Here is a 21,157-nt window from a genome sequence, read left to right as displayed (position 1 = left end):
GCATGGTGGCACGTGCCTGTAATCCCAGCTACTCAGGAGGCTGAGGCAGGAGAATTGCCTGAACCCAGGAGGAGGAGGTTGCAGTGAGCCGAGATCGCGCCATTGCACTCCAGCCTGGGTAACAAGAGCGAAACTCCGTCTCAAAAAAAAAAAAAGGCACTGCATTAGTTGGCTGGTTGCAGTGACTCATGCTTGCAATCCCAGCACTTTGGGAGACTGAGGCAAGTGAATCACGAGGTCAGGAGATCGAGACCATCTTGGCTAACACAGTGAAACCCTGTCTCTACTAAAAAATGCAAAAAATTAGTTGGGCGTGGTGGCACACGCATGTAGTCCCAGCTACTCAGGAGGCAGAGGCAAGAGAATCGCTTGAACTCGGGAGGCAGAAGTTGCAGTGAGCCCAGATAGTACCACTGTACTCCAACCTGGGTGACAGAGTGAGACTCCGTCTCAAAAAATAAAAGGTACTGCACTGGTACTTTTTTTACTGTATTACTATGTAACTAGTTGCCACAAAATGTAGTTGTGGAAAACAACAATTTGTTATCTCACAGTTTCTGTGGCTCAGGAATCCAGGCATAGCTTAGCTGGGTGCCTCTGGCTGAAGGTCTTTCCTAAGGTTGCAGTCAAGCTGTCAGCAGAGACCACAGCCTCATCCAAAGGCTCAGCTGGATGGAGAATCCACTCCCAAGCTCATATTCGTGGTTGTCTACAGGACTCAGTCCCCTCATCAGTTGAGCCTCCCCACAGGGCTGCCTCAGGACATGGCAGCTGGCTTCCTCCAGGGTGAGCAATCCAAGAGACCTCACTGAGAAACAGGACCCAAAATAAAAGCCATGGTCTTTTATAATTTTGGAAGTGACATTCCATCCCTTCTGCTGCATCCTATTTCTTAGGAGTGAGTGAATATATCCAGCGTACAGTCAAGGGATGTACAAATATAAGAATACCAGGAGGTGAGACTCCTGGGCGGCCATCTGAGAGGCTGCCTCCCACAGGCAGGCACATAGTCAAATAAATAACACCATGGCAATAAGAAGATTGGCTCCCATGTATTGAGCAGTTGCTATAAATTAGGGGTGGCATCAGGCCCTTACATACATGATCTCACCATGTCTCCTGTGTTCACTCAGGATTCATCAGGCACCAGGCACTGCGAGTTCTTGAGAACAGAATGGCAAATGAGGAACACTTCCTGCTCTTGAGGTGCTCATGTCTACAGGAATAATCCGTTGTGATTTTACAAAGGAGGACAAGAAAGATCACACAGTAAGTGGCTGAGTGAGGAGGCCCAAGCTGCTCAGTGTGACTTTGAGGCCAGAAATGTTTGTGAAGACAGCATACTCCTGAGTCTACCATCCCCGCAAACATCAGGAAGCACCAAAAAGGCCTTTTTCATGCCTTGTCCAAGTACAATTGTGAGGAATAAACAAGTCACAATTTCATTCCCTTTTTTTTTTTTTTTTTTTGAGACAGAGTCTCCCTCTGTTGCCCAGGCTGGAGTGCAGTGGCACAATCTTGGCTCATTGCAACCTCCACCTCCTGAGTTTAAGCAATTCTTCTGCCTCAGCCTCCCAAGAAACTGAGATTACAGGTGCCCACCACCACGCCCAGCTAGTTTTTTATTTTTTTCATAGAGACGGGGTTTCACCACATTGGCCAGGCTGGTCTTAAACTCCTGACCTCAGTGCTGAGATTACAGGTGTGAACCTCCACACCTGGTCTAATTCCATTTATATGACATTCACCAACTGATGCTTCTAACCAACTAAGTGTTACAAACTTAGTTGTAACACTAAAGAGAAAAGCAAGAAAATGGTTCCATAAGTTAGGATAGTGGCCACCTCTGGGGGAGGGAAGGGGATGGAATAGGGGGACACACAGGGGCTGCTGGGAGGCGGCTGAATGCTACTCTAGACCTGGTAGTTGTTTTATGGGTGTTCAATTTATACTGACAATTGAACTACACGTATATGTTTTCATTACTCCTCTGCATGTATGACATAGCTTACAAATAAAATAGCAACAAGAACTACTGTATTGAGTGGGAAGCAATTTGCAGGCTACTTGCCCATGCCTGTGGTGAGGCAAAGAGCTCTCCTTTTCAGAGACACTGGGGATACGATGTCTTCATGCCTCTGGCAAATCACTCACACAGATGGCTTCAAAGCCTGGTTTACCACTATGTCCTTAATGTGTGTTGCACCCAAAATAAATTCTGAGGAAGACAGTGCTTGGTGAGATCATCTTGCCATTTGATACACATGTCTGAGCAAGTTGGTGTTTCTTCTATTTCTGAACCCACTGCTTAAGAGTGAAACCTGATTCTCTTTGTAACAATAGCCACTCAGATCTTTGCCACAAAGCAAAGAGAAGCTTTATACAAAAGGGTGAAGGAAAGCTCACTCCTGGGATGCCTCCGATTCATTAGGATTTAATGGAGTCCCTTCAAGAACCTGTCAGAAAAGCAAGCCAGGTGCAGCAGCTCGCACCTGTAATCCCAGCTACTTGGAAGGCTAAAGCAGAAGGATCCCTTGAGACCAGGAGTTCGAGGCTACAGTGAGCTATGATTGTGCCACTGCGTTGTAGCCTGGGGGACAAAGTGAGATCATATCTCTAAAAAACAAGGAGGAAGGAGAATTTTATTACTTAATGGATATAGAGTTTCTGTTTTGCAAGATGAAAAGCGTTCTAGAGCTGAATACTGGTTATAGTACCAGAACATTATGAATGTATTTAAAATCACTAAACTGTACACCTAAAAACTGTTCCAGTGGGCTGGGTGTAGTGGCTCATGACTGTAATCCCAGCATTCTGGGAGGTCAAGCCGAATGTATCACCTGAGGTTAAGAGTTTGAGACCAGCCTGGCCAACATGGCCAATGTCTCTACTAAAAATACAAAAATTAGCTGGATGCGATGGTGTGTCCCCATAATCCCGGCTACTCTGGAGGCTAAGGCATGAGAATTGCTTGAACCTGGGAGTCAGAGGTTGCAGTGAGCCAAGATCATGCCATTGCACTCCAACTTGGGTGACAGAACAAGACTCCATTCCCCCACACCAAAAAAAGTTTACAACGGTAAATTTTATGTTGTGTGTATTTTATCACAATAAAAAAAAATTGGGGGCGGGGAGGTGGAGAATGAGCCATCAAGCCAGGAAAAAACATGGAGGTTTGTAACTAGCCTGGGAAAAACATTGAAACCCCCATCTCAAAAATCAAAAAACAAAACGAAAAAGACATGGAGGAAACTTAAATTCATATTGCTAAATGTAAGAAGCCAATCTGAAAAATGATACATATTGTGTGACTCTCTCTATATATTCTATTTATTATTATTATTTTTTGAGACAGAGTCTGGCTCTGTAGCCCAGGCTGGAGTACAATGGCGTGATCTTGGCTCACTGCAACCTCCGCCTCCTGGGTTCAAGAGGTTCTCATGCCTCAGCCTCCCGAGTAGCTGAGACTACAGGTGCGTGCCACCACCATGCCCAACTAATTTTGGTAGTTTTTAGTAGAGACAGAGTTTCACCAGTGTTGGCCAGGCTGATCCCTAACTCCTGACCTCAGGGGATCCACCTGCCTTGGCCTCCCAGAATGCTGGGATTACAGGCATGAACCACCACACTCTGATAATAATCTGGAAAAGGTAAAACTATAGAGACAGTAAAACGATCAGTGGTTGCCAGGGATTAGAAGGGAAGGAGGGATGAATAGATGGAGCACAGGGCACTTTTAGAGCAGTGAAACGATTCTGATACTGGACATGATATTATGCATTTGTCAAAACTCATAGAACTGTACAACACAAAGAAGGAGCCCTAATATAAACTACGAACCTGAGTTAGTAATAATGTATCAGTACTGATCTGTCAATTGTAACAAATGTAGCACACTAATTAGTAGTAACTAACATCGCAAGAGGTTAATAGCAGAGGAAAAGGTGTGCCTGGGAAGAGGAGGTATGTAGAAACTCTGTACTTTCTGCCCAATGTTTCTGTAACCCTGAAACTGCTCCAAAAGAAAAAGTCTATTAATTTTTTTAAAAGATAAGAAGAAAAGAAGAAAGATCTATATTAGATTTCTTGGAATTTCTCAAGAAGGGATAATTGCTAAAAAAAAAAAATCGTTGAAATAAGGATTAGGTTGAAATGACTATGAATGACCAGAAGAAAACTGTTCTTACTAGAAAAGATTCTACATTCAGATTTTCTCCAAATGTCTCCAAGTTTTCATTACAGATTAATGAAAAAAATTTAAAGACAGTCAAAAATACACAATCAGGCTGGGCGCTGTAGCACATGCCTGTAATTCCAGCACTTTGGGAGGCCGAGGCAGGTGGATCACTTGAGGTCAGGAGTTTGAGACCAGCCTGGCCAAGATGGTGAAAACCTATCTCTACTAAAAATACAAAAATTAGCCAGGCGTGGTAGTGCATGCCTGTAATCCCAGCTACTCGGGAGGCTGAAGTAGGAGAATGGCTTGAACCAGGGAGGTGGAGACTGTAGTGAGCTGAGATCGCGCCATTGCACTCTAGCCTGGGCAACAGAGGAAGACTCTGTCTCAAAAAAAAAAGTCATATTTCTCTGCCAGTGTATCCTCCAATCTTTGTCTTGACCCTACCTAGTAGCATTTTTGCATGTAACTGTCCTGAATTCATCTTCTTTGTTTTCTTTTTTTTATTTTTTGAGATGGAGTTTCGCTCTTGTTGCACAGGCTGGAGTGCAATGGCATGATCTCAGCTCACCGAAACCTCTGCCTATCAGGTTCAAGTGCTTCTCCTGCCTCAGCCTCCCAAGTAGCTGGGATTATAGGCATGTGCCACCACACCTGGCTAACTTTTTTATTTTTTTGGATTTTTAGTAGAGACAGGGTTTCTCCATGTTGGTCAGGCTGATCTCTAACTCCCCACCTCAAGTGATCTGCCCGCCTTGGCCTCCCAAAATGCTGAGATTACAGGCATTAGCCACCGTGTCCGGCCCACCTTCTTTGTTTTCTAGTTCTGCAGTCGGGTGACTCAGTCACAAAAGGTGAGGTGTGCAAGGGGGTCCTCAGGGAATGTGAGGAGAGTGAAGGGGAGCTCTGATAAATACTGATCCAGCCACACTTACAAACACTGCTACTGTGGCTGAAAGTTACCTCCATAGAGCTTGAATCCTGTGCTGTTAGAAGCCTTCTTCTGCAGGAGTGACCTTGGTTTTATTGCTTCTTAGGGGTTGGGAACCAGCTTCCTGCCAAGTGTTTGGAAGGGCATGCCCAGTTTCCACTTCTGGCTAGATATGAAAGTGAAAGTTTCTGAAAGTGATCCTTGCTGGCTGGGATCTGAAGCACCTGTCAGGAGGAAGAACAGATCAGCCCTAACTCAAGGGTGCTCCCAAGTGGCTGTGAACCAGCATGGGTCCCTTGCAGGGAGAGGCAAGAAGCGTGAGTAAAGCTACAGGTAAATGAAGAACCGGGAGATGTCTGAGACACAGAATCATTTTATTTTTCCTTTCAGTCTCTTGAGCTTGCAGCAGTCAATATTTTTTAATTAATGTTTAATTTACAGATAAAAATTGTATATATTCAATTGCACAACATGATTTGACATTATATAATGATCATTACAATCAAATTAATTAAAATACCTGTCATCTGCCCTTTCCTGTGCCCTTTTAAGGTTGACCCAGTGCTTTAAGAGGCTAACACAGAAGGGTAAAGTAAGTCTCTATAAAACCCAGAGAAGAGACTGGAAATCTCCTCTTTGGATCCTGTCTGGAGTCACACCTGAAAAAAAAAACAACAACAAACCTGTCATCATTATTGTTACCATTGTGTGTGTGTGGTGGGGTGAGGTCATTTAAATTCTGTTCCCCTCTCAAATTTCATGTAAATTAGACAGTTGTGGTGAGCCACTGCACTCCAGCCTGGGGAACAAGAGCAAAACTCTGTCTCAAAATAAACTAACAAACAACAGAGTATAACAACTATTTAGGCCATGGGCAGTGGCTTATGCCTATAACCTCAGCACTTTGAGAGGCCAAGATGGGAGGATCACTTGAGTCCAGAAGTTCAAGACCAACCTGGGCAACATAGGGTTGCCCTGTTTCTACAAAAAGTAGAAAAATTAGCCAGGCATGGTTGTTCAAGCCTGTAATCTCAGCAGTTTGGGAGGCTGAGGTGGGAGGATCATCTGAGATCAGGAGTTTAAGACCAGCCTGGTCAACAAGTCAAAACCCCATCTCCACTAAAAAATACAAAAATACATATATATTAGCTAGGCATGGTGGCGTGTGCCTGTAGTCCCAGCTACTTGGGAGGCTGAGGTGGAAGTATCACTTGAACCTGGGTGGAGGTTGCAGTGATTCAACATCATGCCACTGCATTCCAGCCTGGGTGGACCATACCCTGGGTGACAGAGTGAGACTCCATCTCAAAAAAAAAAAAAAAAAAGAAAGAAAAGTACAAAATAGCCTAGCACAGTGGTGCATACCTGCAGTCTCAGCTACTCAGGAGGATGAGGCAGAAGGAGGCATTGAGCCTAGGAGAGGGAGGCTGCAGTGAGCCGTGTTGTGCCACTGCACTCCAGCCTGAGTGACAAAAATGATTTACATAGCATTTACATTGTATTAGGTATTGTAGGTAATCTAGAGATGATTTCAAGTATATAGGAGAATGTGCACAGGTCACATGCAAATACTACAACTTTTTTTTGAGACAGTGTCTCACACCATTACCCAAGCTGGAGTACAGTGGCACCATCATGGCTTACTGCAGCCTTGATCTCCTGATCTCACATCTTAGCCTCAATTGGGACTACAGGTGCATGCTACCAAGCCTGGCTAAAATACTACAACATTTATTTTTATTTTTATTTTTTTTCTTTTTAAAGACGGGGTTTAGCCATGTTGGTCAGGCTGGTCTTGAACTCCCGACCTTAGATGATCCACCCGCCTTGGCCTCCAAAGTGCTTGGATTACAGGCATGAGCCACCACGCCCGGCCTACAACATTTCATATTAGGGACTTGAGCATCTGTGGATTTTGGTGTCAATGGAAGTTCCCAGAGCCAATCCCCACAGATAGCAGGGATGACTGTACACCCAGAAGTGAGAGTGCCAGATTGTATAGTAGTTCTATTTTGTGATACAGACTTCTTGACTATAACTTACACTGGTGGGCCAGAAATGCCAGCATCACAGGGTAAGCTGAAGCTTAGAATAAGAAAGCACTAATAAGGCACTAATAAATGATAGCTGACATTTATTCAGCACTTACTCTGTACCAGGCATTGGGCTAAGTGTTTATGTGAAATAGCTCATTCAATCTTCTCAACAATCGTAAAAAGCAGGTACTATTTGTGTCCCCATTCTAGAGACAAGACAATGGAGGCACACAGAAATTAACTAACTGGCTCAGGTCACAGAACTAGTATGTGATAGAGCTCGGATCTGAGTCTGGCTTGCTGGACTCCAGAATCTGTCCTCTTAAATATTATGCTAGTAAGGAGCAAGCCAAAAAGATTAGAGAAAGAAAGTGCTTCTCAAATGGCTATAATGGCTTTTACCCATTACTGCTTAATGATAACTATAGATAGGTCTATTGATGAAGAAAGAAAAAGAACCTCAAATTGGGGAGTGGGGTGGTCATCAAAGAACAAAGAATCAATGAATTCAGTTTCAAAAATCTGATTCACTTTTATCAGCAATTCACGAACCACACAGCATCCAATCTACAAAATAGAAAGGAGTTCCAACTAACTAGACAGAATGGGTATGTTTATAGGCAGAAAGAGACAGAAGAAAGCAGGAACAATGAACAAATGGTAGATTGGTCATTTCAAGATTATTTTCCTTGTAAGAATGTAAGTGAAATCTTGTTGGCTTAATGGGATTTGGTTATCATTTCTCTCTTGATTTCTTGAAGATCAGATCTTACAAGTAAACAACTTTGGTTTTGATTTGGAAGCATGGAATTTGGCCTTGTTTGGGGCCTGCTGTTTTTTCCTTTTTCTTTTCATGCCAGATGGGTAATGTGCTGCCGTGGTAACAAGGTGGGTGGCCACATCTCACATGAGCATGAACACTCAATCATCACGCTCATGAACTACAAAAGGATCTACTATTTTTTCTTTAACAGGGTCCCAGGATGGCAAACTGCTATGATGAATGTTCTTTTGCTTGCAGGAAGCTTTTTAAAGTTGGAAGTATAGCCTCTTTACCCCTAGTGCCTAGCATAGTGATGGGCACATAATAGGTGCTCAATGAAGGTTTGGTGAATGATTGCAAGAACAGTTACTGGCTATCAGAGCCATTTACATGGAATTAACCCTAGGGCCCTAATAAATATATGATTGACTGCTGGTATAATTGTTTTATTTTGGTAAACTATAGATAACATAAAAATTACTTTTTAAACCAAGTGTAGGTGTACAGTTCAGCAGCATTAAGTATATTCACATAGCTATGCATGCTGCTGATTTTTTTTTTTTTTTTTGAGACAGAGTTATGCTCTTGTCGCCCAGGCTGGAGTGCAGTGGCGTGACCTCAACTCACTGCAACCTCTGCCTCCCAGGTTCAAGCGATTCTCCGACCTCAGCCTCTCTAGTAGCTGGATTACAGACACCTGCCACCACACCCAACTAATTTTTGTGTTTTTAGTAGAGATGGGTTTCACCGTCTTGGCCAGGCTGATCTTGAAATCCTGACCTCAGGTGATCTACCTCAGCATCCCAAAGGGATTACAGGTGTGAGCCCCTGCCTCGGTCTCTGCACCCGGCTGCTGCTGATTTTTTAAATGGTACACAGAGGACAAGCATGGTGGTGCATGCCTATGATCCCAGGACTTGGGGAGGCTGAGGCAGGTGGATGGCTTGAGTTCAGAAGTCTGAGATCAGCCTGGAAACATGGTGAAACCCCATCTCTACAAAAATATATGAAAAATTAGACAGGCATGGTGCAGTGCGCTTGTGGTCCCTGCTACTCAGGAAGTTGAGGTGAGAGGATCTCTTGAGCCCGGGAGGTTGAGGCTGCAGTGAGCTGTGTTCGTGCCACTGCACTGCACCCTGGGCAACAACATGAGACCCTGCCTAAAAAAAAAAAAAAAAAAAAAAAGATACACAGATTAAGAAAGCAAGAATCCCTTTCCTCTCTAAATTCATCAGTATTATTAACATTATCCGTCAGGATGGGCTATGTTTTGCTGTACTAACAGAAAAGTCCAAAGGCTTAGTAACTTGAAAAATAGGAATTTGTTTCTTACTTGTGCATTCATTTATTGCTTATGATATATGTCCATCACAGGTCAGCTGGAGGGTTTATTCCACCTTATCCTCACGCTGGGACCCAGACAATGGAAAAGATACTATCTGGAATATTGCTGGTTGCTATGGCAGAGAGAAAAAAAGGGATGGAGTCCGGGTGCAGTGCCTCACACCTGTAATTCCAGCACTTTGGGAGGCTGACGCAGGTGGATCATCTGGGGTCAGGAGTTCAAAACAAGCCTGACCAACATGGAGAAACTCTATCTCTGCTAAAAAATACAAAATTAGCTGGGCATAGTGGCGAGTGCCTATAATCCCAGCTACTTGGGAGGCTGAGGCAGGAGAATCACTTGAACCTGGAAGGTGGAGGTTGCAGTGAGCTGAGATCGCACCATTGCACTCCAGCCTGGGCAACAAGAGTGAAACTCCATCTCAATTAAAAAAAAAAAAAAAAAAAAAAAAAGGAAGGCCGGGCGCAGTGGCTCACGCCTATAATCCCAGCACTTTGGGAGGCCGAGGTGAGTGGATCACGAGGTCAAGAGATCGAGACCATCCTGGTCAACATGGTGAAACCCCGTCTCTACTAAAAATACAAAAATTTAGCTGGGCATGGTGGTGTGCGCCTGTAGTCCCAGCTACTCGGGAGGCTGAGGCAGGAGAATTGTTTGAACCCAGAAGGTGGAGGTTGCGGTGAGCCGAGATCGTGCCATTGCACTCCAGTCTGGGTAACAACAGCAAAACTCCATCTCAAAAAAAAAAAAAAAAAAAAATTTAAAAACAGATGGAGAGAGGTAAGTGGCTGGTCATGGATGCTCTGACTCCTCACATATCGGCTCTCATGTCGTTGGTCAAAGCAAGTCTCATGGCCATACCTCACTTCAAAGAGAGCACGGAAGTACACGCCAACTGCATGTTCGCAAAAAGAAAGAGAATATTTGTGATGAGCCTGGTGAATATTATAGGTCTCTTTCAGTTGCAGATGGAAAAAATTAAATTAAAACCAGCTTAAGCAGAAAAGGGAATTTATTTACTGGCTCACCTAAATCTAGGGGTTGTTGGCTTCAGACACCATTGGATCCAGGTACTGAAATATGTCATCAATCATCCATCTGTCCTTTGTTTGGCCTTTGCTCTCAGTGGATGTCTCCCCAAGTCATAACAAAAATGGCCTTTGGCAGCTTCACATTTATTTCCCATCAACTATGAAAGGGAAGTCACTTCTCATATTTTTCTGAAAAAGTCATTTCAATATGATCTCATGTTTAGTTAAACACATACACGCAGGACTGGAAGGTTATAGACCAAAGTTTAACATTAGTATGGGTAGAGTTACAGGTGATTTTTTTCTTGCTATATTTTACTTTGCTCATTCACTGCAATTATAGTTTGTACATAGCCACTGTTTATATAATAATAAGAGAACATGTCATTATAAAAGAAAGAGTAACAGTGAATACTTCTGGAAACAGAAGACTTAGCAATGCTAAGTCTCAGATGCCCTGAGATGGAAAAAGTACCAGCCTCTCTTGGAAGTGTTCAGTCATTCTACTGTGTTTTTTGTTTGATTGGTTTTTGCTTTTTGTCTGGTTTCAGTTTTTCACTTTCCTGATCTGTCTTGGATGAAAAGTGCTGCTCTCAGGAAAATCCTGACACAGACTCAGCTTCGTTGGGTCTATCCCTAGATGTGGACACAACTTGCCACCTCCCTCTCTTCCTTCCTTCCTTTCCTCTCTTTTCTTTCTTTCTTGACAGGTCTCACTTGGTCACCCAGGCTAGAGTGCAGTGGCATGATTACAGCACACTGCAACCTGGACTTTGTGGGCTCAAACGATCCTCCCACCTCAGCCTGCCAAGTAGCTGGGACTGGGCGTGTGCTATCGTGCCCAGCTAATTTTTATTTTCACTCTATTTTATTTATTTATTTTGTAGAGATGAGGTCTCACTATGTTTCCCAGGCTAATTTTGAACTCCTGGGTCCAAGCAATTCTCCCACCTCCCAAAGTTCTGGAATGACAAGCATGAACCACCACATCTGACCTACAGCTACTGTTAAGAATCTGTAATAATGAAATAAACAGTAGTTCAAAACATGAGGGAATCTAAACTATCAGTAGTTTCTTGTTTTGTTTTGTTTTTGAGATGGAGTTTTACTCTATTGCCCAGGCTGGAATGCAGTGGCATGATCTTGGCTCACTGCAACCTCCACCTCCTGAGTTCAAACAATTCTCCTGCCTCAGCCTCTCAAATTGCTGGGATTACAGGCATGCACCACCATACCCGGCTAATTTTTGTATTTTTAATAAAGACGGGGTCTTGCCATGTTGTCTAGGTTGGTCTCGAACTCCTGACTTCAAGTGATCTGCCTGCCTCGGCCTCCAAAAGTGCTGCCCGGCCTATGCTTGATTTTTTAAATGCTTTTTTTTTTTTTTTTTGCAATATTGCCTTTATTTGTTTATCGAGAGAGGGTATTTCTCTGTAGCCCAGAATTGGTTGTAAAACTCTATCATAATAGTAACAAAATATTTTGTACTTAGGATATATAAAAAAAACACGTAACAGCAATTTCTGCAATTTCTTTCTCCAGCTACAATAATTTTGGTATAAAATTAAATAATCAATTATCTGCCATGTTCATGGAATGGAAAGTTGTAATCATTAATTTGTGGGGTTTTTTTTTGTTGTTGTTGTTGTTTTGTTTGTTTGTTTTTGAAATGGAGTCTCACTCTGTTGCCTAGGCTGGAGTGCAATGGCATGATCTCATCTCACTGCAACCTCTGCCTCCTGGGTTCAAGTGATTCTCCTGCCTCAGCCTCCCAAGTAGCTGGGGTTACAGGTATGTGCCACCACGCTTGGCTAACTTTTGTATTTTTAGTAGACCAGGCTGGTCTCAAACTCCTGACCTCAGGTGATCCACCTTCCTTCGCCTCCCAAAGTACTAGTATTACAGGTGTGAGCCACCATGCCTGGCTCATTAATTTGAATTGAATTCCATTTTGCTAGAAACATCTTTCTGCTATTAGAAGGATGTGATCACCATTTTTTAGGATCATCATCCAAAAAGCATAATAAAGCCCCAGAGATTTTTTCACATTCAATTGCAGCTTTTATAAATGCATTTTTCTTCTCATAGTAATGGACACATTGGAGTTGCATTTGGCTTTTTGAGTTATACATTTGTTACAAATAATTCTTTTCTTGTTCTTGCTTTGATCAATAATTCAGTATTCTTTTAATGAAGAATATGAAGTTGTAGGGATTTCATCTGATCTTTTCAAATTATGGGTTTGAAGATATTTTTTGTTCATTTTCATATGATTAGTAATTAAATCTTATTAGGTAAGGAATTTGTACAAGTCCTGTACGCAAATTTTATGTGAGTCATGCTCAGCAGACATCAGTTCACTTTCATTGTTTCCAGTTTTTAGAAATTTAGGCAAACTGCTTTCTATTTTCTCTTCTTTCAGGCTTTTTGTTCTCTGAGCTTCACATCTGTATTTTCTTTTCTTTTCTTTCTTTTTTTTTTTTGAGACAGTTTCACTCTGTTGCCAAGGATGGAGTGAAGTGGGCAATCTTGGCTCACTGCAACCTCTGCCGCCCGAGTTCAAGCAAATTTCCTGCCTCAGTCTCCCAAGTAGCTGGGACTATAGGCATGTGCCACCATGCCCAGCTAATTGTTTTTGTATTATTAGTAGAGATGGGGTTTCACTATGTTGTCCAGGTCGATCTCAAACTCCTGACCTCAAGTGATCTGCCCACCTCGGCCTCCCAAAGTGCTTGGATTACAGGCGAGAGCCACTGTTCCCGGTCCACTTCCGATCTTGATTTATACTTAAGTATAAATTATTTATTTATACTTATTAAATTATACTTATTTTTAAATAATTATTAAATATTTTAAATAAATATTAAATTATTTAAAATTATTTAAATAAAGCTGAATTCATATTTAAATGTAAGGAAATATTAATTTTTGTAAAAATTCATAATTCTAGCATTGTCAATTTGGTTGTCATTGTATTTGTCCATGTAGTTGCCAATTTATACTGTTTCATGAATGTTGTCTCTATATCTGACTATATAGAAATATAAGAATAATAACAATTATTTAATGTTACAAAATATTCAGCTGTCACTTGCAGCTGTTGTGAATACCAGAAGCATGCATCACTGACAAATGGTACCCTGTTATACAAGAATCTATTGCGTTTGTGCTGAGAAGATTTGACAAGTTCATTAATTTGTCTTTTTTTTATTAATGCCTTTTCCTCCCTGAGCTCTGAAGCAGCGGGAGGAAGTCTAGCTCTATGTTAGCAGTGGCACAACTCACAAATCTTCATGGCATTCCAATTCATCCCCCCCCCCACTTTTTTTTAATTTCAAGGACATATAGGGCTAGAGTGTAAAGAAGGAATTTCTTGGACCCTGAAACAGTGTAAGTCATGAGAACAGATGGATGGGGTATACGGGTTGTGCCATGCCAGCACTAAGGGGCAAATATCAAGTTGCAGATATCCATACATTCCTTTTTTTTTTAAAGATGGGGTTTCACCATGATGTCCAGGCTTGTCTTGAACTCCTGACCTCAGGTGATCCACCCACCTTGGCCTCCCAAAGTGCTGAGATTACAGGCATGAGCCACCGCGCCCAGCCATACATTTCTTAATATACAAATGTGTTGTGTTTGTTCTATGTGAGGTCCTCCAAAGCTCAAGTTCCCTGCTTGCCTGGGTTAAAGATGGCGGTCACTTTGGATATTGTCTTAGGAACTAGTGAAAGATCTCTGGAGAGTGGTATCTTCAGCAGAATAGAAAGGGGAAAGGAGCCACCTAGGCGAGATTTGGGAGACAGAGCAGAGGCAGATTTACCATGAGGCAAATGAAGCTTAAGTTTCAAGCTCCCTCCTTTGTACAGATTGCTCCAAGGTTCTGGCTCTTTCTTGATTTTGTGTTCTTTTTTTTGAAGATGTCCCCAACTCATAAAAGTGAAGTTTGAAAAACTTAAGGGAGGATATCAGAGCCCAAACCAGACAGGTTCAGGGTAGCTCAGGGCAGGGTCCTCTTCTAGCAGTGTCCTGGAATACTCAACAGGAACCAAAGGCATATGAGCTGGGAGTAGAAGGTCTGGGCCAATCCAATAGGGTTTTAGAGTGACTTCTGCAACTGCAGCGGTGAGGCGGGGTGTGGTGGCTCACACCCGTAGTCCCAGCACTCTGGGAGACTAAGGTGGGTGGATGCCTTGAGTCTAGTTTTGTCATGGGCAACATGAAAAATCTTATTTCTACAAAAATTCGAGGGCCACGGTGCCTCTGGCCAGTTGTCCTGGTGCTTGAGGAGGCGAGGCCATGAGTTCAAGGCCAACCTGAGCAATGTCACATGCTCTCATTGATTAACAAAAAAAAAAATTTTGCCAGGCACAGTGGCTCAAGCCTGTAATCCCAGCACTTTGGGAGGCCGAGGCGGGTGGATCACGAGGTCAAGAGATCGAAAATATCCTGGTCAACATGGTGAAACCCCATCTCTACTAAAAATACAAAAAATTAGCTGGGCATGGTGGCACGTGCCTGTAATCCCAGCTACTCAGGAGGCTGAGGCAGGAGAATTGCCTGAACCCAGGAGGCGGAGGTTGCAGTGAACCGAGATCGCGCCATTGCACTCCAGCCTGGGTAACAGAGTGAGACTATCTCAAAAAAGCAAAAAAAAAAAATTAGTCGGGTGTGGTGCCATGTACCTGTAATCCCAACTACTCAGGAGGCTGAAGTGGGAGGATTGCTTGAGCCCAGGAGGCAGAGGTTGTAGTGAGCTGGGATCACACCAGTGCACTCTAGACTGGGTAACAGAGTGAGACTATCTCAAAAAAGCAAAAAGAAAAATAAGAAACTGCAGTAGTGAGATTCATCTAGAGCAGCCCTGATCAACAGAAATATAATGCAAGTTACATGTATGATTCTGAATTTTCTAGTGGCCACGTTTAAATAAGTAAAAACAAACAGATGAAAGTAATTTTAATATTTTATTAAACTCCTTGTATCTAACATATTAACTAAGTCCTTAAAATCTGTTTGTTTTGTTTGAGACAGAGTCTTGTTCTGTCATCCAGGCTGGAGTGTAGTGGCGTGATCCTGGCTCACTGCAACCTCCGCCTCCTGGGTGCGAGCAATTCTCCTGCCTCAGCCTCCTGAGTAGCTGGGATTACAGGCACCCGCCACCATGTCCAGCTAATTTTTGTATTTTAGTAGAGATGGGGTTTCTGCATGTTGGTCAGGCTGGTCTCAAACCCCTGACCCCAAGTGATCCACCCACCTCGGCCTCCCAAAATGCTGGGATTATAGACGTGAGCCACCACACCAGGCCTGGTGTGTATTTTATACTTACAGCACATCTCAATTCATATTAACCCCGTTTCAACCGCTCAATTGCTATGTGTGGCAGGTGGCTACCATACTGGGAATATGGCTCCACCTCTGCTTCTACCTTCCCATCAGTGCAAGCTGGGATGCTGGTAGAATGAATCACCCTGAACTTGGTGGCATAAAATGGCACACATTTATTCTCTTACAGTTTTGAAGATCAGAAATCCAAAATGGGTCTCACAGGGGCTAAAATAAAGATGGTGATCAAGCTATCTTTCTCCTGGAGACTCTGTTCCTTGCCTTTTTCAGCTTCCAGAGGCTGCCCACATTCCTTGGCTCGTGGCTCCACACTGCTTTGACTTCTGCTTCCATAGTCACATCTCCTCTGACTCTGACCCTCCTGTGAGGACCTCTATGTTTACAGTGAGCCCATACAGATAATCCAGGATCATCACCCCATAGCTCAAGATCCTTACCTTGATGACACCTGTATGGTGTAAGGTAGCATACTCACAGGTTCTGGGGATTGAGGTCTTTGGCGGGGGCCATGATTTGGCCTTCAATAGGTGCTTAGAAGGGGCTAGGGTCACAGAGGAAGAGTGCTCAGGCCTGTAGGCGAAATAGGGCTAGGGAAAAAGGAATTACTCCATTTTGTCCAGAGTTAAGAGTTGAATGAGCTGAAATTCCATAGGAGAAAACTAGGAGAAGCTGAAGGTGTTGAGTCTAAGGGGGACCTATGGTTTGAATATTTGTCTCCCCCAAAACTTGTGTTGAAATCTAATTCCTAATGTGGCCGTGTTGAGAGGCAGCACATTTGAGAGGTGATTGGGTCATGAGGGCAGAACCCTCATGAATGGATTAGAGCATTCATGGATTAAAGGGTTAATGGACTCATGGATTAATGAGGTATCTCAGGAGCAGGACTGATGGCTTTACAAGAAGAAAAAGAGAGACTTCTGCTAGCACACTCAGCACCTTGCCCTGTGATGCCCTGAGCTGCCTTCAGGACGCTCCAGAGAGACCCCACCAGTAAGATGGCCCTCTGCAGATGCAAACCGTTGATGCGGGATTTCTCAGCTTCCATAATTATAAGAAATACATTTCTTTTGTTTACAAATTACCCAGTTTCAGGTGTTCTGTTATAAAGAACTGAAAATGAACTAAGATAAGAGAAAACCTGGCCAAGGCCCATCCGAACCAAGCAGCAGTGTTCCTATTCTATTTATTTATTGCTATTTAGGAAACATTAAAAATATATACATATATTTATATATATATATACACATTTTTTTTGAGACACAGTCTAGTTCTTTCACCCAGGCTGGAGTGCAATGGCAGGATCTTGGCTCACTGCAACCGCCTCCTCCCAGGTTCAAGCTATTCTCCTGTCTCAGCCTCTCGAGTAGCTGGGATTACAGGCGTGCACCACCACGCCCAGCTAATTTTTGTATTTTTAGTAGAGACAGAGTTTCACCATGTTGGCCAGTCAGGTCTCAAATTCCTGGTCTCAAGTGGTCCGCCCACCTTGGCCTCTCAGAGGGCTGGGATTACAGGTATGAGCCACCGCATCCAGACCAAAGGTCATATTTATTTCATGCAGTTTCAGGCCCATACCATCCACACTATCCTGTGCCACACATGCCCATAACCTCAGTGCGCAAGTCAGCGGCAGAACTCTCAAGATGAGCTTAGTGTAGAGAGGATCGTTTAAACATTAAAATATTCACGGGATGAAAAAAATAGGTATATTGCATTTTACCACAGGAAAACCAGTAAAATGGGACCGCATACTTCTGACCAAGGACTCAGCGCTAAATAAGACAAAAATACATCTTTTTTTTTTTTTTTGAGACGGAGTTTTGCTCTTGTTACCCAGGCTGGAGTGCAATGGCACGATCTCGGCTCATGGCAACCTCCGCCTGCTGGGTTCAGGCAATTCTCCTGCCTCAGCCTCCTGAGTATCTGGGATTACAGGCATGCGCTACGATGCCCAGCTAATTTGTTGTATTTTTAGTAGAGACAGGGTTTCACCATGTTGACCAGGATGGTCTCGATCTCTTGACCTCGTGATCCATCTGACTTGGCCTCCCAAAGTGCTGGGATTACAGGCGTGAGCCACCGCACCCCGCCAAAAATACATCTTAAAAGATTATAAAATCTGTAATCACCTAACACAATAAACGTGTGCCACTCCAACTTCCATAAAATGGGCTTTGTATCACTCTACACAGTGATTACACAGGGAGTCCAGTGAACTGTAGAGCACATAAAAGTACCATTGGATCATACACTTGAATCCAAGCCTAATTTGATGGCTGTCATGTGGTCAATTACAATCTTGCTGAACTTGTTAGACCTTAGCATGGCTCAGAGGAGACGATTTAACGATCCAAAACGTCTCACAGATGCCCTTATTTTCTCTCGATCTGTTTCCCTGGAGAGCAAGCAGAGGTATTTAAAACAATTTCCAAAAATGAATCAGTACATTGGGTGCTTAATGTGCTATTGGTAATGACAGTCCTTCTAGCCAACTGGGTCCAGAGTACTGAGGAAACAGGGCACATGGGAGGGGTGGATGCCTGGCATGTGACACACCCACCCACTGGGTGGGACATGCCCTGGGAGGGAAGCCCATGAGTGTGGGTGCCAGGTATGGCAGACAGAACTCGGAACTTGGGGTGCAAGAAGCTGATAATTAACTTTTTTTTTTTTGAGATGGATTCTCACTCTGTTGCCCAGGCTGGAGTGCAGTGGTTTAATCTCGGCTCACTGCAACCTCCGCCTCCCAGGGTTCAAGTGATTTTCCTGCCTCAGCCTCCCAAGTAGCTGGGACTACAGGCACGTGCCACCACACCTGGCTAATTTTTTGTATTTTTAGTGGAGATGGGGGTTCACCATGTTAGCCAGGATGGTCTCGATCTCCTGACCTCGTGATCCGCCTGCCTTAGCTTCCCAAAGTGCTGGGATTACAGGCGTGATAATTAACCATTTTATAGTAAAATGGGAGGCCTCAGAGTGATCTGGTATAACAAGAGGTGGACAGAGGGTTGCAACAGATCAGGTATTTAATGAACACCCTTGGCATTCTTGGATACAAGTCACCATTTAAAATATTTTGGAGTGACCCCAGAGATCCATGACCTGTAGTCATTTGTCATTTTGCCAGGACAAGGATCTTAAACACCTGAGGACCTAAGAGCCACCTGAGTGGATGGCTGGCATCCCATCTCACCATAACTTTGTGGTTCTTTTTTTTTTAATGAATGAGAGGTTCTTACATTGCCCAGGTTGGCCTATGAACTCATAGCCTTGCCTCTCAAGCAGCAGGACAACTGGCCTGAGCAACCGTGGCTCCTGACTTTGTGGTTCTTTGTTCATGGCTGGGGATGCAGAAGTTTTCCTTTGGTAATTAAAAAAATAAAAACAACCACAATGGGTTTTTCTTTGGAAAAAAAAAAAAAAAGGCAGCTGCTTCTTACTGGTATTAAACTGAAGAGAAATTCAGCCAGAAAATGAAATATAACTGAATGTGAAACTCAGCTGTGCTGGACTAGACAGGATTAGCACTTGTGTTCTCTTCCCTTCCTCCCTGCCTGCTCTTTCTCTCTTTTTCCCTCTCTTTCTCTCTTTCTTTCTTCCTTCTCTTTTATTTTTCATTCTTTCTCTTTCTCTTTCCCTCCCTCCCTCCCTCCCTCCCTCCCTTCCTTTCTTCCATCCTTCCTCTCTTTCCCTTTCTCTCTCTCTCTCTCTCTTTCTTTCTTTCTTTCCCAGAGTCTCCCTCTGTCACCCAAGCTGGAACGCAATGGTGTGAACACTACAGCCTCTAACTCTTGCCTCGGCATGCCAAAGTGCTGGATTACTGGAGTGAGCCACTGCCCCGGCCCCCGCTTATACTCTATACAAAAGAGTATAAGACATTGAAGAAGCTGTTTGAATATAACCCAAAAAAATGGTCATCAAAAGAGAGTTACACTTTAGGGAAACTTGAAAAGGAGTTTAATAAGCTACGTGAGGCTATGCACACGAAACAGCGAGCCTTTGATTCTGGAGAACAAGAGGCATGTGCATAAACAACACAGAGATTCAAAAAGGCTTGGGAAAGTGTTGCTCAAGCATGTCATGGGTTGGCTGTAATCAGAAATCAAGCTTGTGGGAGCTGTTGTTGGGAAAGCCCGTCAGCAGGTAAGCAGCAACATTGCCCCTGGCTGGAGTTGTGAGGAAGGACTTGGGTGGAGCATGGGGAGGGACTTAGTCCTGGAAGGCCTGGAGGGAGAGCTCAGGGAATCATCATAATCACACCACTACACTCGGCACTGCAGCCTGGGTGGCACGGTGAGACCCCGTATCTTAAAAAAAAATAAATTTGGGGTTGGAGGAGGACTTTTGGCGCCAGGAGTGAGACAGAAGCTAGCCAACAGAACCTAGGACAGGCTGGAAGTCCAAGCTGAACCCACAGCAAACTTACTTTGTGTTGTGTTCCTCAGTACCAAGCCTAGCATCCTACTCTTCCTTTCCTTTCTTTTTTCTTTCTTTCCTTTTTTTTTTTTTTTGGAGACAGAGTCTTGCTCTGTTGCCAGGCACCAGGCTGGAGTGCAATGGCACGATCTCAGCTCACTGCAACCTCTGCCTCCCGGGTTCAAGCAATTCTCCTGTCTCAGCCTCCCGAGTAGCTGGGACCACAGGCATGCACCACCACGCCCAGCTAATTTTTGTATCTTTTAGTAGAGATGGGGTTTCACTGTTGTATTGGACCGAGCACAGAAAGTCAATACCAAGACAAAAGTATGCCAAATTGCGGGGTTTATTGCCAGCGACCATGGAGGACTCACGTCTCTCCAACCCGTGGCCCGGAAAGAAGAGAGACAAGACCTTTTTATACCCACTAAACCACTTTGGGAGTGGGGGTAAGAAGCAGAGATGAGATGAAAGTCTTCAGATATTTCGGTAGGCTGTAAATCACCTCCTGGGTAGAGAGGAGGGTGATGGGCTCCGGACATTCCAAGGTCTAGGGGATGTGCTTGATACTTTTACAGAATTTAAGATAACCATTTGCTTACACATCGTCTGGGTAGGAGTTACTTGGTGCCAGAATGGAATTCTCCGGGGGTACTTACTCTGGCTATTACTGGTGATCAAAGGCCAGCAATTCTGGCAGTTACAGATAATAGAAAGTATGCAGCTTTACCTTTTAGCAGTTTCACAGAGGCCAAGGTTAGCATTCATTGTGAGGAGTATGGAATCAGCTTTGTCCTTTATAAAATGGCAGTGTACAGGTTCTAACTCTAGGCTAGCTACATCACATCACCATGGTCTTGATCTCTTGACCTCGTGATCCACCCGCCTTGGCCTCCCAGTGTGCTGGGATTACAGTCATGAGCCACGGTGCCCGGCCCCTAGTCTTCCTTTCTGTGATCAGGATCAGTCCTAAAAATTGTGGCAGGGCTGAGCCTACAGGTTTGAAGGGGTTCAAGAAATCTGAGATATGGAGAAGAGGGCTAAAAAGGCTAGGAACTAGGAAGGGTGTGAGGACATTTTCTGAATGAGAAGAGCAGGGGCAGACGACTGCA

At 43.8% G+C, this 21,157-nt stretch overlaps 1 long non-coding RNA gene and 2 other non-coding genes across 5 annotated transcripts in view; 2 read left to right on the top strand and 1 right to left on the bottom strand.

The window, feature by feature from the left end:
- Positions 1 to 21,157, top strand: part of LOC108591813 (uncharacterized) — a 39,699-nt gene that overhangs the window by 14,504 nt on the left and 4,038 nt on the right. The window contains exons 4-6 of one of the 3 annotated variants that reach the window (XR_013535854.1): positions 1,134 to 1,269; positions 5,215 to 5,441; positions 11,977 to 12,074. This is a non-coding gene — a long non-coding RNA (uncharacterized LOC108591813). Of the gene's footprint in view, positions 1 to 1,133; positions 1,270 to 5,214; positions 5,442 to 9,281; positions 9,705 to 11,976; positions 12,075 to 21,157 lie in introns of those variants that run through there. The other 2 variants (XR_013535855.1, XR_013535853.1) reach the window with 2 other exon arrangements.
- LOC118154373 (small nucleolar RNA SNORA26) lies at positions 5,648 to 5,769 on the top strand. The gene has a single exon (XR_004744240.1). It is a non-coding gene; the product is annotated as a small nucleolar RNA SNORA26 (small nucleolar RNA).
- On the bottom strand, positions 7,999 to 8,097 carry LOC118154403 (small nucleolar RNA U13). Its single transcript, XR_004744266.2, has one exon. It is a non-coding gene; the product is annotated as a small nucleolar RNA U13 (small nucleolar RNA).

This window comes from Callithrix jacchus, chromosome 5 (genome assembly GCF_049354715.1).
Source record: "Callithrix jacchus isolate 240 chromosome 5, calJac240_pri, whole genome shotgun sequence".
NCBI classification, from domain to species: Eukaryota; Metazoa; Chordata; class Mammalia; order Primates; family Cebidae; genus Callithrix; species Callithrix jacchus.
Note: the sequence above shows the minus strand (reverse complement) of the source record. Positions and strands in the feature narration are given on the sequence as shown.